This window comes from Megascapheus bottae, chromosome 5 (genome assembly GCF_031878675.1).
Source record: "Megascapheus bottae isolate mThoBot1 chromosome 5, mThoBot2.hap1, whole genome shotgun sequence".
NCBI classification, from domain to species: Eukaryota; Metazoa; Chordata; class Mammalia; order Rodentia; family Geomyidae; genus Megascapheus; species Megascapheus bottae.
In genome coordinates, this window is record NC_143513.1 from 63,347,351 (window position 1) to 63,362,625 (window position 15,275).

At 36.1% G+C, this 15,275-nt stretch overlaps 1 protein-coding gene across 8 annotated transcripts in view; it reads right to left on the minus strand.

Annotated features, from left to right (window-relative positions):
• The window catches only part of Cadps2 (calcium dependent secretion activator 2), a 426,292-nt gene that overhangs the window by 9,978 nt on the left and 401,039 nt on the right, over window positions 1-15,275 (minus strand). The gene's annotated exons all lie outside the window — the stretch shown is intronic.

A 15,275-nucleotide genomic window follows, 5' to 3' on the forward strand; every position in this document is an offset into this window, starting at 1 on the left:
ACAAGAAAACCCAGCCAAGGACACTGCTGCTTCACATACAGAAGGAAACCATGAAACCCTTTATTCTTTACACACAAAGACACCAAACAAAAATCTTTATCAGTTTCCTATTTCTCCCGCTGGAGTTAATATGTCCTTCTTGAGAGCACTGAAAATATAGTAGGTTCCATTTCTTTTCTGCCTTTTCAAAAAAGAGTCAAAATTAGGTTTGCTTCATTTCCTGTACCAAACTAAACCAACCCTTCCCTTTCCTAATCAATCAATATCAACCAAAACAAACAAGCAAACAACAACAACAAACTTGTGAAGGGTGAACATGCAGTAAAGTCTGAGTGTTAGGAAATACATTGTCATTTTGGAGAGGTTAATTTTATAAAGCAACTTAGTTAACCGCTCGCTTTTCCCCTTCAGGAGATGACCGGGAAAGGTGCTGGTGCTTGCATTTAAGCCCTGGCTATGACTTAGCTTTGGTTTACACTAGAATAAAGCAGTAACTGTATATTTTACAGCTTTTTTTGTATTACATCAATCCAGAACAACAGCCTACCACTTTAACAAAAATATGCTTTTTAAAAAAAAAATCTTTTTTTGTGTGTGGTTCATTCAGCTCCTGTAAGGGCATGCATTATTTCATTTTCTTGAGATTTCTCCTTTAAAGCAAAAATAAAAGAGAAGGAAAGGCTAGGGTTGACTCTGTGAGACCCTTGTATTTATTCACACTTATTGTGCATGACTGTAGACTGGTAAATCATATTAGCAGCCCGTCTCTCCATCAAGCTGCTACTTGCTTTCCAGCCCTGGGAAGGTTCAACAAATCAACAGGAGCACGGAAAACAGAACATCAGTCTAATCTAGTGTTTAAGGTGAAGTTTTCAAACCCAATCTAAGAAGATCTTTAGAGCAAGCAACAAGCTGAAGGGCTCAGAAGGTGGTATTGACAATGAAAGAGTGTTGAAATATTGAGAAGCGCAGCCCTTGTGCATTTTTAATAACAAGAGGGTCAACAAGGGCACAGCTCCCTCAGTGCCAGGAGTTGCCACTGACTATGGAAATTGCCACACCAGGGCTATAAACGCTTGCAGTTCATCAGCTTTCTTAAACAGTTCATCAGCTTTCTTAAACACCCTGAACCCCCTCAGTGGACCTTTAGTCTTGAATTAACAAACCAAAGCAATGAAAGAGGGTGCAGCCTGAATGGCTGGCATTGATCCCCAACTGTGTCAGCACTGCTACAGGCCCTGAAAAACTCTCTCCATTGTCAATAGAAATTGACAAACCTCCTCTCCTAAATAGTGCAGCTGAGCCGGACGGGATCCACGCAGCTGTAAAGGGCTCTGCTCTTGGGGCTCAGGAGCACTAACAATAGAACAAGCATGAGCTCTTTGTCAGTCCCAGACTCGGCAATTTTCTAACAAGGATTAAAGTTGTTTCTCCGCAGAGCTGCTGAAAAGAGATTTAGCAACATACCGTGCTTTCTTCATGCAAGTTAAAGAGAAGTAGTTAAGGAATTTCATTATTCAAGACACTAGCAGAGATACAAAACAAATGTATTAAATATGCACAACTTCCTCTTTTGGTCTAATTTAGAACATTCTGAAGATGATTCTATTAAACATAACACTTACCGCCTGGGCACAAGCACTTCATGTTTTATTTTGGATGTTTTATTTATTTATTTTTTAAAGTCCAGCTGCTTGCCACCTGGAATGAGGTCTCAATACATACTAATGCACAATGCCTTTAGAACCTCCATGGCTGATATTCCTAAATCTGAATCACAAGACCCCATAGGGTTTATATATCATGGCTGCTTCAAGCAAATTTCTGTCAGAATATGGTTTCTGATGATGATGGCAGGGTAAAAATAGTTGCTGCCATAGGCACAAATCTGTGATGTATTTTCTGCTTAAGTGTTTAGCTTTTTTTTTTTTATTGATTATGAAGTGGCGTAACTAGTTGGTCTATTTTCATTCTTCCTCAGCTAGGTTGGTGGCAATAGATAAACAACAGAAAGCATTAAAGGTAAAGAAAGGAAAGAAGGAGGGAAGAGAAAAGAAAGAGCCAACACTTTTTTCAATGCACTAATCTGGGGAATGGCTAAATGTCTATAGCATAGATGTGATTTTTTCACTTCAAGTAGAGCTGTTTTTTTTTTTTTTGAGTTTTGAGTTCCTGTGTTGAGATGGAATGATACTTAAAAAATACTGCAACTTAGAAAACATAGAACTTTTTAAATATGAAGTTGTACCAAGTGAAAGAATAAACAATATTTTCCTTCAAGTGTTAAAGGCATCTAATATGAATGAGAAATAGAAATCACCCGTTAGGTCATTTAGTAGTTCTGAGAATAACAAAATTTAGAAACACTTATTAGCCTATAGTTTTACCCTAGATTCTAAAGTAAGCAGACACTTAAAAAATTTCTAATTAAAGTGTTCTTTTATGCCCACATTATGCCCATTTAAAATAACTAAATGTATGTGTCTATTTTGCTTCCAATTTAAACACTCAAATGCAAGTCTTAACTCTGATACAATAGTCATCATTTTCCCCTTTTCTTCAAGGCATCCAACTGACACTATCATACCTAGCTTCACAGAATAGATTTCCAACTCAAATGGTTTTAACACCATTTTGTGTGACTTTCTGATGCCTTGGAATAAGATGAAAGTCCTATATTTAAGGAAAATAAATGGAAACTGGACTATTTTAGTTAAAAACATAGAAAGTGTTCAACCTGCTTGACATTTCCCAACATTTCCAGATAGGCCCACAGATATTCATGTGGAGAGTTGGGAGAAGAGATTGTTTCTGGACATGGCAGCTGAGGAGTGTGTACCAACAGCACACAACAGAACAGGAGTGAAGAACCTGGAAGGGAAAGTCTCAGTAACATTACTACCTGCTGCAAAGTCTCAGTACATTACTCTTTGCAAGATTGAGCTCTTCTCTAGCCTTGTTTATACTTTAGTTTTCTCACATGTAATATGATGAACAAATTATATGAGCTGGCTTTAATATATTAAGGTAGAACATATGCCTACCATACAGAGGCTTGAGTTCTATCTTCAGCACCACAAATGAAACAAAAAAAATCAAACAAGTAAAGCAAAACACAACAAAAATCCCCATTGAGTACAAATGGCATAGGAACGTGCAAGAGAAATTTGTCATTCTTGTAAAAATGGACTGAAGGGAAAAGCAATTTGTCATTCTTTGGATTTCAATATGCTGCTTGAATATAGTTTTATGCTTCCAGAAAGAGAAACATGCAAATCTTCTGTTCCAGAGCTTTCTATTTTCTTTTATTTTGTTTTTCCTCTTAATCTGTTTTGGCCTCTCACTGAAGTACAGAAATAAAAATGAAAAAAAAGGATGTATAGTTATTAATAAAAAGTGATGTCTTGGAGAAGTAAATTATTTTTTATTACAATTGTTATTTTATATGACTGTTACTATAATTGAGGTTTCAAAGGCATCTGGTGTTTTCTTTTTCACAAGGAAGTAAGAAAGTGAGGAAGAGAATTAATTAAAATTTCATTTAATTCATACATGACCTTGATGAAGTAGATGTTATTATCCCCATTTTGCATATTGGAAAACTAAGTTTTCATAGGTAGGAAACAGAGATTAGATTATGCGGTTTACTTATTCAAGATTATATAAATACAGTGTCAGGGTTAAGATTTGTATCATATTTACACACCGGAGTCCATCTTTCAAACTACTTTTATTGCCTTTCCCCGTTGGAAACAATCTGGATTTCTATTCCATCAATAAAATATCTGATTCTTAAGAGCAGTTCAATACTTCTAGCAGAAAACTAAGACAACAAACCCTACCATCCTTAGTAGGTACTGACAGCTATCATGACACAGGGCTGTTATTTGTATAACACTATGCCTCTTATTTGTTTCTAGGATGCTCATCAAATTTTCTTGCAAGTAAAAGTAATCTGCATTTCCAAAGATCAAACTATCTTCAAACCCAATAATGTACTATCTTTTGTAAACAAATTTCTTTGAAAAACCACACTTCATTAGTATAACTAATGAGGTTAGAGGACCTATTATGTTACGTGCCTTTTTATATTCTCTTAAGGCTTGTTCATATATCATATACCCTAATGAGTTAAAAACACTAGAAATATTCTTTTCACTAAAACAATATGGAAAATAATGTGGAAAAATCTTTAGGTCATGAGATGACAATTATGTATGTGGCTTTCTTCATTTATTAAAATTTTACAAAACAGATTAATTTTTGACTCATGTCTTTTTATTTTTCTATATGGATAAAGTCATCTTCAGGATGATTTTGATTTTTTTAACAGTATCAGGAAGTTTTGTCAATAGAGAATATCATGACACTTATTAAGAGAATGTAGAAGGTGAAAATATAGGAGTACTAGAACATAGTATATGCCCAATAAATGCTAGCTGAATACTAAACAAACTGCCTTATATTTATAGGGTTCTGTGCTTGCTTTGTAAAAAGTCTATGACCAGAACAGCCAATGAGTTAGATGCTCTCACCTTATATAACAGAGTAATTAATAAAAAAGAAACTGGAGTGGGGTTACTTGAGCTTGATTCAGTTCATTACTTCTTTAATTGATAATCCCCTTCATCTCAAAATGTCCTGAAAGTAATGTTACACTAGCCTATCTTTCTCTGCTCTATGTGAAGGGTATTAAAATCAATATTATTCTGTATTATTGATTATCATCAAGTAGACAGGTGCCTCCACAGGTTTATTCTGTAGCTTTTCTCTTGGTGCTAAATTACTAGTGATTAGAAACTGAAAATTTCAAGTAGTGAGTTGTAGCATCCGACCCAATTCAATAGCGTGCTTATTAGTTTGACTAATCTTTTGAGTAAAATAACTAATTAATGGCTTGAAAACTCAGTAGTCAATACCATTGTAATAGCATTTATATCTATATCTATATATCTATTTATATCTCAGGGGCACAGATATCATCTAAGAATAATTCAGTCCTCTTATCTACTTAGTAACTCCATTTGGGCACTGTATGTAAAGTTTTTGTCAGTAATGCAATTTAAATCCAAAACATCAGATGTAGACAAATATATAGTGAATTTTTGGAGTGGCACAATTTAATTCTGAGGTAAAATACAGGCTAAACTTAGCTGTTAGTAGGTCTCTGTAATTCAGCTTTCCTATAGAAAATGTGGAACACTGCAACATTGCATTTTGAGAGTGTCATGGGGACTAAACAGCTGCCTTTCTATATGAGCCATGACACTTCTATAGAAACCATTTGCAATGATCCAAATGACTTATAGCTCTGCCTCATGGTGGGATTCTCTGTCCATTTGGCTTCCTTACCTGTTAGCATCTCAGTCTCCATTTTTATTACCAATGCCATTCCTCTTGCCAGACTCATGTTAGCTTTTAAAATTCATGTATCATTATGTATGTTAAAAAATCCCCAAAGTGGTTTTTATTAACCAGGAAGAATTAGGTGCTTCTATTTTCTTCCCTTAAGAGTCAATCCAAGTGTCTATGAAAATGCTTCATAAATGTAGTAAATGTCTATCTTACTCTGGTGTATCCAAGGCATTAGTTGAATCTTATTTGTACTGATAAATTCAGAATTTAGCAAAGTGTGTGGCACATAGCAGGCACTACTTATTTGTTGAAGAATTGAATTTTTAAACGTGATTTTAAATATGTAGATGCAAAACAGCTTTTCAATAGGAAAGGAAGAGATTTCTACCAGAGCCATATTCTCTATTGGCTTGAATTACATGTTCATTATACAACACACACACACACACACACACACACACAATTTAGTAGATGTTAAAATGGTAGAAATTATATAAAAGAAAGCAATTAGTATCATTTTAGGTGGTGAGTTAAATAAAAGAGAGAGTAAATTAATAAATCTCCATGCACAGATGAATGTCCATATATGCATACTCACGAAGACAGGCGAGTGAGATAGCTCAGATGTTTTTGTGCTCACATCTAGATTAGCCTCCAGAGACTGTCACCTGAACAGCAAGCTGCCTCTCTACATATGCTAAGATGTGCTGATAGCCCTTCCAAAGGTTAGCTCAGGATGGGGGTATATTTGGAATCAGGACTGGTTGTGCTGCCTATGCATTTTCATGACTAAGTAACATGTTTGGAGAAACCTCTACATTTGTTGACTTTGTGACCTACTAAAAAAAAAGCAAATCATATCTGTTATATCTTATATAGTTATATGTATTATATATAGTTGCATATTATATACAATAAACATATATATATATATATATATAGTTGCTGTGGAAGAGTTGACTTCTGTCTGAGAGAGTTGTAGAACTTTTATGGCTTCTGAGTGCAGATGTCAAGGACAGAGAAGGGAGCGTGTGGGTGGGTCTTTCATCCTGACATGTGTAATTACAAGTACAGTAGCTAAGCACAAACTGTGTCTAAAATATCAGACAGATGTCCAGTTTCCACTGGGAACAGAGAAAATAAGTAAATAGATGAGACAAAGAAAGGAAGAAAAAAGGAAAGAAAAAGAGACAAATAAATATGGGTAATAAGTGCATTGCATTTTAGTTTCCTTTACTATCTCCATTTCAAAAATGGAGATATCTACAAATATCTATTCACTTTATTATCTTTAAGTGGCTGTACAGAGAAGCTGCTATTCAGTGAAGTATTCAATGAATACCATGTCTTGATCAATATAACTCCTCCTTTCAACATTCTCAGTCATCCCTCCCAACACACCTCTTCCCTCATTTTTCTTCATTTTGTAGGATATGCCTTGAATTCTTGTTTTGTTTGCTTCTATTTCTTGGAGATAAAATTGAATTCTTAACTGCATGATCCCCCCCCCACTTCTTTCTTCTCTTCATTCATTATGGAAATGACCCATTTTTTTCCAGATGACCTGCTCGATCATCAAAATGTAAGTTTCCTTTGAGTAGAAACTTGCTCCATATTATTTAACACTGTTTCCTGATGATGTGTGATCTGCAGAAATGTTCAATGAACACAAGTTGGAAGGGGAAAATAAAAGGACAGTATGAGAAGGACTGGAACTTCTTATTTTAATTTGAATCCTATAGAATCATTATGACACACATCCAATTATGTGGAACTAAAAAATGCCTACTAGGGGATAGAAGTTTGGCCTACTGGTAGAGTGCTTGCCTAGCATGCATGAAAACCGGGGTTCAATTCCTTGGTACCACATACATAGAAAAAGTTGGAAGTGGTGCTGTGGCTCAAGTGATAGAGCTCTAGCTTTGAGAAAGCCCAAGGACAGTGCTCAAGTCCTTAGTTCAAGCCCCAGCACTGGCAAAAATGCCTATTAAATCCCATATTCCCTTTCATAATGTCAGAATATTCAGTCTTCATATGTGAAAAAATGAAGCGGGAAATGTGCTGTGTCTTTAGGGTAGGGCTGGGAGAACAGGCAAGGAGGGGAGGGAATGACGGCAGAGGTGACTAATCAACATTCATTGGACTCATAAATGGGCATGTCAAATTGTAACCTTCTTGTACAATTACTTGAAGATTAAAAGCTAAATAATATGGCAAAAAATTAACCAACAAAAACCCAATACCAACCACTTGAATCCTAACTATCACCACCATTCTTATACCTCGGAATCAAACAGTGAAATCCACATACGTGTAAGATCAGCGGAATTGATATTCTCTATCAGTAAATGTGTATAGACAGAAGTAATTGAGAGGAGCATGACAAAGGAAATACAAGAAGTAGCTTGAAGTAAATTTGTGGTGATCCATAGTGAAAGGCTATGGGGAAATTATGTGTTAGGATACATCAATAGGCATCAGTCTGGACGAATCCTGTTTAGCCACATTCAAACACTGCATGGTATCCCTCCCTGCCTCTAAACCTCAAGCATGACAGAGAACTTTCAAAGGACATCACAATGATGATTAAAGGGCTAGAAAAGGGGCCTATAAAGAGAAGCTAAACAAACAGGGATTCTTTATCAGGCAGTAGACAAGTATGACAAGTACCTTAATAACAGTCTTCATATATAGGAAGGATTATTCCCTAGAGGATGCTGGCTACCTGCTTTTTGTTCTCCAGAAAGACAAGAGAGGAAAGGGGGAAATGGGTTTAAAATACAGCATGAAGAATTTAGGAGATGCAGAGTTTAGAACTTTCTCTCTCTCTCTCTCTCTCCCTCTCTCTCTCTCTCTCTCTCTCTCTCTCTCTCTCTCTCTCTCTCTCTCTCTCTCTCTCTCTCTCAGCAAAGTATTTCCCCCACATTAACATAGCAAAATTTAGATTGCATCCCTTCACAAGCTAAAATGAAGAAATATAGGGCTGGCTTGAGAGTTTACAAATTTATTTATAAAGTTTTTTTTTTAAAGATTCTTTTTTTTAAAAAAATTTGGTCAAAAAAAGCTGCTTCCCTATCACACATTTGGTTTTTTAGAGGGCTAGTCAGTAGAGGCAACCTGGATTCCGCTGCTATGTCCACCTGTGCAATGCTGAGCATGCTGCAAGGAGGCTGTGCAAAGATGGTGACTGGGAGGGGGGATATTAAAAATCCACCATAGCCCATGGCCTTAAAGTCCTAGGCGTAATTTGCTGATGAAGTTGAGTGAAGGAAAGAAGAGCTTGTCGACATCAGTTCTATGAAAACACTGCACTAATCAACCAAGAGAGAAGTTGGTCCCCAGGGAGGTGTGGATATTCCCATGAGTCAGAAGCGGCCAGTTGGAAGTGCAGGTATGCAGAGGTCTAGTGACTCTACATATACCAGTTAACATTTCCAGATCATCGTAAGGTGAAAGAAGCATGAAGTCAATACTAAACATCTGTGGAAACACTCAACATGTTGCTAATAATCCATTCAACACCCTTTTATAAAATCAACAAAATGACAATTATGGTTTGGGTGGATGAATGTGAAGGCCATTTTCTGCAATGGATTTGCTGTTCAGAAAAAGCGACTTCTCAAATATGCAAGTTGTGTACCATCAAGTCTTAAAGGAGCTTAGGTGAGCAACTGTTTTTTTTTCCTTATTCAAGCAAAAATTCTCCAATCAGTATGTATGTACGAAGGATTTAAAAAAAAATTCTGAGCACAATTAAAGGTGAGTTAAGGCTCTGGTGGAAATCTAAAGAGCATCGGCAAATCTGAACACTGCTCAGCTTTTGAATTGCTTTTCTACTTCTCGGTTCTTTTAAATGGTTTTCTATGGCAGGAACATTTTTTCTTAATTAGTCACAGCTAATTAGTGTTCTGGCATAGACAAGTAATCAGAAATGTCAGAGCTGCAAGGCTACATCTCCCTAATCCTTTGATAATAATTTAGCCTCCTGGGAGGGCCCCAAGCTGCGGTAAGTAGTGACTGACAATAAGACAAAATGAGGTGGGCAGCAGACCATTAGGATAGAAAAATAAAAAGCACTACCAAATCCTGCTGAGCACCATCAGGCAACTAACTGCACTGCCAGATGAGGTGCCTGTTTAAGCCTGTGTTGTTAATTAGCTGATTCTACCAGACCTGCCACATATGTCCAGGTGCCTCAAATAAAGATGTGGATTTCTGGGAATGTGCCAAATGACAATTGTGTGCCACGATCACATTTCAAGAAGCTAAGTTAATAAGTCCACATGACTTTTTTTTTCCTTGAAGATTCTTTTGAATTATCAAAGAAATAAGATCAACAAGCTACAATACATTTTTTTTTCGTTGAGTTTTCATTTTAGGCAATTAGGCACGCTTATCTCAAGTTTCTCAGGTTATAATTCACCAACAGCTTAGATTTAAATCAAGGCCTTTGGCCTTTCTGGACAATGTCTGGACTTGTCAGAGCTAATTTGGCATACACCATACATCAAAAGTAGATCCTTCCTTCTATAAATTCTTACACTTACAAATAATAACCGAACACTGAAATGAGGATTATTAACTCCCATGAACCAGACATCTGTAATTCTGTAATGTGAGAGTGCTTTTTTAAGAGAAATAAACTTTGAGTGGAGGATTAAAGGAAAATCTAAGATAAGCTTTTTTGCACAGCACTGACAAAGGCAGATACAATGATATTGAATAGGTTTAATGATGAGTAATTTAAGGTAAAACAACTCCAGTATGGATCCAGATACTGTAGATGAACCGAGTAGGCATAATATGCAACTTAAAACAGAACACAACGTCTGGGAAATGAAGTGTTAAAACACCTGACAAGGGCCGGGAGTTTGGCCTAGTGGTTAAAGTGCTTGCCTAGCATGCATGAAGACCCGGGTTTGATTCCTCGGTACCACATACATAGAAAAAAGCCGGAAGTGGTGCTGAGGCTCAAGTGGTAGAGCTCTAGCCTTGAGAAAGTCCAAGACAGTGCTCAGGCCCTGAGCTCAAGCCCAGGACTGGCAAAAAAAAAAAAAAAAACAAAAAAAAACACCTGACAAAATGAGGTGTGATGAATCAGATGCTGTTCCTATACAATACAGTCAACTTTAAGTCCAACTTAAAAAAAAATACTTCTAAATCAGGCGCTGGTGACTCAGACCTGTAATCCTAAAATGTTCAGGTGGCTGAGATCTGAGGATTGTAGCTTGAAGTTAGCCTGTACAGGAAAGTCCATGAGATGCTTATAATTTGAATTAACCACCATAAAGCCAGGAGTGGAGCTATGCGTCAGGTGATCAAGTGGTAGAGCACTAGCCTAGAGCACAGAGTGCAGCAACAGTGCCTAGGTGCTGAGTTCAAACTCCAGAACACACACACACACACACACACACACACACACACACACACACACGCGTGTGTGTGTGTGTGTATGTATATATAATAACCAATATATATATGTATATATTGCATATATATTTATAGGTTATTGTCATCTTTTTCATCTTCCCTTCTTTCTTACCTGTATCCACCCCCTCAATTTTCCTAGTTCCATTTGAACACATATAAACTGAATATTATGACTGTGTTTGCTTACCCTTCCTCTCTATTTGTCTAAGTACACATGAGCAAAGTTATCACATAAATAAAGTTTTGTTTAGTAGTCACTTTGTTGGCTTTGAAACAGGGTCTTACATATGTAGTTATGATGGTCTTGAACTTGAAATTCTTCAGTCTCAGCCTCCAAAGAGTGAGAATTACAGGTGTATCTTGCCATGCCTGGCTTACTTGCCAATCAAATGTATATTTTGTTGATTTAAGCTGTTTTGGGGAAAATAAATTTAGCAACAAACTGAATCCTTAAATAAGTTAAGGACAGAAATGTCACTGTTGCCAACAGTGACTAAACCTTTGTACCCCAAATCTGGGGTACTAACGTGGAAAACTAAATTTTAAAAAATCTGAGCATTTTTCCCTTTTCTCACTTAGAATTCCAGTGCAAAATCAGTTTTCAGAATCATATTCACTTGTAGTATTTTCATTTTTTCCCTTCTTGTCATAGCATGAATAGGCGACTGGTCCTCTCTGCACAGTTTAGGTCAATTTTGCTCAAAATGTTTAATTTAGAGTTGCTTTATTAAAAAGATAGAATTCTTTTCCTGAAGAGTCCTTACAAATTAATCCTTTATGAAACACTGTTTAGACGAATATAACTGATTAACTATCATTTAAATAATTACTTTTAATTTTATAAGACATTTTACAATATGTAAAAAAATCTCATGGAGATGAAACCCCTCTACAATTAAATATTTAATCAGTTTATAACACAAGAGAATGTTTAATCTGCATGATTTACCAATTAGATGCTGCACCCTGGTGTGACTTCACCAACAGGAAGCGAGCAGGAGATCATTTTAAAGGGACTCAAGATGGGCAATCTCCAGTTTGAGGCAGGGTGAGTTGTGCCAGGTATGCTTTAGGAAGCCTACCTACTTCGCTTTGTCATATTTTTGGGACTTAGGGAAGAAAGTGCTGTTTTGGCTATTTTTTATGGATAACTAGTTTTAATTTCTTTTACATTATACAGCCTCCCACTCCACAGAATCAATGTACTCTAGTAATGACTCTCATATCTTTTTTTCCTAGACCTAGAACACCTGGGGCTTGTGCTCTCTTTCTAGAAACCTGCAAGAGTTGGGTAATCACTTTGGCAAGGAGAAAAACTATACATGACACCAAACACTGGATAAGAATTACAAAATGGTTGTCATTAGTTTTAAGTTGTGGAGAAACAAGTTTACAAATCTGATACAAACTGTAAAGACCATTGACAAAGATTTTTTTAAGCTAGAAAATGGGTGTTATGTATGGTAATGAAGATTGCTTCCCGTATAGAATTCCTGCCTAGTTTGTTCCTAGTATGAGAGTTTCAATTTAGGGTCCCATACATTATCAATTTTCTGTTCTCAGGTAGCACTCTATCATTTGAGCTATATTTTATAGCCTAGCTTTTTGCTGGTTTTCTTGGAAACTGAGTCTCGTAAAAAAAAAATAGGCTTTCTTGGGGGAATCTGGATTGTTCTGAAACCTGGATCCTTATTATCTAGGATTACAGGTGTGAGTCACAGGCACCTGCCTTATTTTATTTTTTCCACCACAAAACTAGTTTTTCCTATTTCAGGTAGACTTCATTTAGACTTCTCTAACCCAGAAAGAACATTATAATTAAAGAAGTCAATGCAAACTTCAAACTTAGCATGTCTCTCAGTGAACTCTGGGAAGGCAGAGGTTAGTATTGTTCAACATATCCTGCTGGCTTGGACAGAAAAACTTGGCCTGAATATGGAGGATTGATTTGAGGTCCAAGCACTTTTCTAAATTTGGATTTCAGAACTATGATGCTAGGCACACAAAATTTCATATGACACACAGGTGTAATGTTGTACAGACCTTCATTTTTTCTACTTAGCTTGTGCATTTACTATGGCTTCCTACGTAAGACACCTTGCTTTTACCAGCAAACACAATGCCAATATCCCAGTAATTTCTACCGTGATTGAGGAAGTTAAAACGAAAGGACTCATAGTGTGAAGTTTGAAAGGAGTTCAAGTCATTGAAAGCTCTACACCAGCAGTTTCAGTTTACATAAGTAGCTATACTCAAATCTTAAAAAAATGATAGAACCTGCCAAAGTCATTCAGAAATTTCATGGCAGAACTATGGTTTCCCACTCCCAATCCACTGCTCTTTCCATAATTTGATTTTACCATTTCAATTCTTATGAGGTAAATTCTTGCAATGACTCTTAGCCCCTTAGTTGTCTAAAAAAATTACTCCATGTTCACCCATTCTAATAGGTATTTGCATGTCTGTGTTTTCTCTTACATCTGAACTTGTAAGGATCCATTTACTTATGTACATAGGAAGCACTGTAATTGGAATATCAAAAGTTTGTCATGTTGCCTGAGTACAATTGTTCTCTTCTATCTTTTTATCTTTAATAGGCTAAGGTTGCTAACAGTATATTTAAGATCATTATTTTCAACTGTTTCTTGACACCTAACAATATTATTTTAAGCTCCAGCTAAGGGGATTTTCAATAATTATATAATGTCTCTCAGTAATGATCTGTTGCTTAAGATACACATTCAACTTTACCTTTCAACACATACTTGATAACCTCTCATTTACTAACTGTAATTGAGACAAATTCAGTCTTGGCTAATTAGGGGCTCTCCGTCCCCCTTTATGCATGTTACTCTTGATGACATATCAACAGAATTAAGGACTATTTTTATTTTTAATTAAATAAAAATGTGCAACCTAAAAACATTCAAATGTTTAAGGACATTACAATGATTTTGCAAATAACAAGTCTAATGTTCTACTGGGGACGTAAAAAAATGACAAAACCTTCACACCTGAAACAGAGTGGTTAAAAGCAAACCCACAGCTATATCTGAAGCTTAGGTATCAAAAGTCAAGTCTAAAGGACCATTAAGGTGGTGAACATTATTTCAATTTTTACCTCCCTGGGTCCACTTTGGTTAGTCATATTGATACTGTTACCCAACAGTCTTCTAAGAAAGTTCAGGAATATAAAGCTATTCAACTGGGGAGTTTTTTTGAGGTGAAAAAAATCTCCTCATTATGAACTAACAGTAAGAATGGCTAAGATTTGTAGTAAGTTATCAGGACAAAAATTTAGGTTAAGGGAACATTCTCCCAGCTCCTAAAAAAATTGATCTAGAGTGGACAATTTCCAAAATGATTCTACTTTATTTCTACTAAACAGCATGTCCTTTGGCTCTCCTCAAAAGAAGCATATCAGAAATGACATCCAACCCAACTCTTTCTGTTCAACAGTTTTGAAAATCACCACCTAAGGAAAAAAGTAAAAGAGAACTCAGAAATGCAACATATGCTTGGAAGTTGAGAGCAAGAGCAAATGGAAGCAGAAGTTGCTAATATGGTTGCAGTATTTTGTAAAAGAGCCAGCTGGATGGATGATAATTTTTCTACCCCTGCAGGGCATCAAAGCTTTTAGGAAATCATTCTTTTCACACATATTAACACTTAGCTTATTAAAACAGATGATACTTTTATTGTGAAATGGCCTGGGTAGAGGTTGGAAACTTAAAGTCAGAAAAATAAGATTCATATTGACCACCCAATCTGACAGTGAATATTGACATGACAGACCGTGGCAAGAGATTATGATGATGTTCTGGGACCTTCTGGAGCTGCCACAGCTGAAATGTCACCAGCAAGCCCGTGAATTGCTGTTATGAAAACATTTGCCGTAACTTGCATAATTAAAATGAAACTGCCAGAAAAGCATTTCTAAAATTGCAGAGAAGATGTACATAAATGAATAAACTTCAAAACAAATACCACATTTCAGGATCAGTGTTGTAGTGAGTTATAATACAAGGTTACCTTGCAAGCACAATGCCATTTTCTTTGAAATGACTGTTGATAATTGCAAATGAATGACAACACTGTTATTTAAATGGACTGCTCTCTTGGTTATTTTTCTAGATGCTCAATAAATACAACTCTACTATCACTGTATCTAAAATGAAAATACCCCATATTTATTTGTCATGACTAAATGAAGACTTTTGTACTCACAGAAATATCATATCTTTCAGCATGTTATTAGTACATGAAATCAAAATTAAAATGTTCAATAACAGTGGTAAGGCAGATACTCTAGCTTGGAAAAAGCAGGTTATTTCTTTACTATTTAGGCTTACAATAATGTTGGAACCAGACCCATTGCCCAATGAATTTTGTTTATGGAAGCTGAAAAGGAAATGGTACTGTATGCTCTAGGAGACTCTGCTTGCTAAAATAAACCCTAGAAAGGTTTTGAGACTAATTGGGGGGAACTG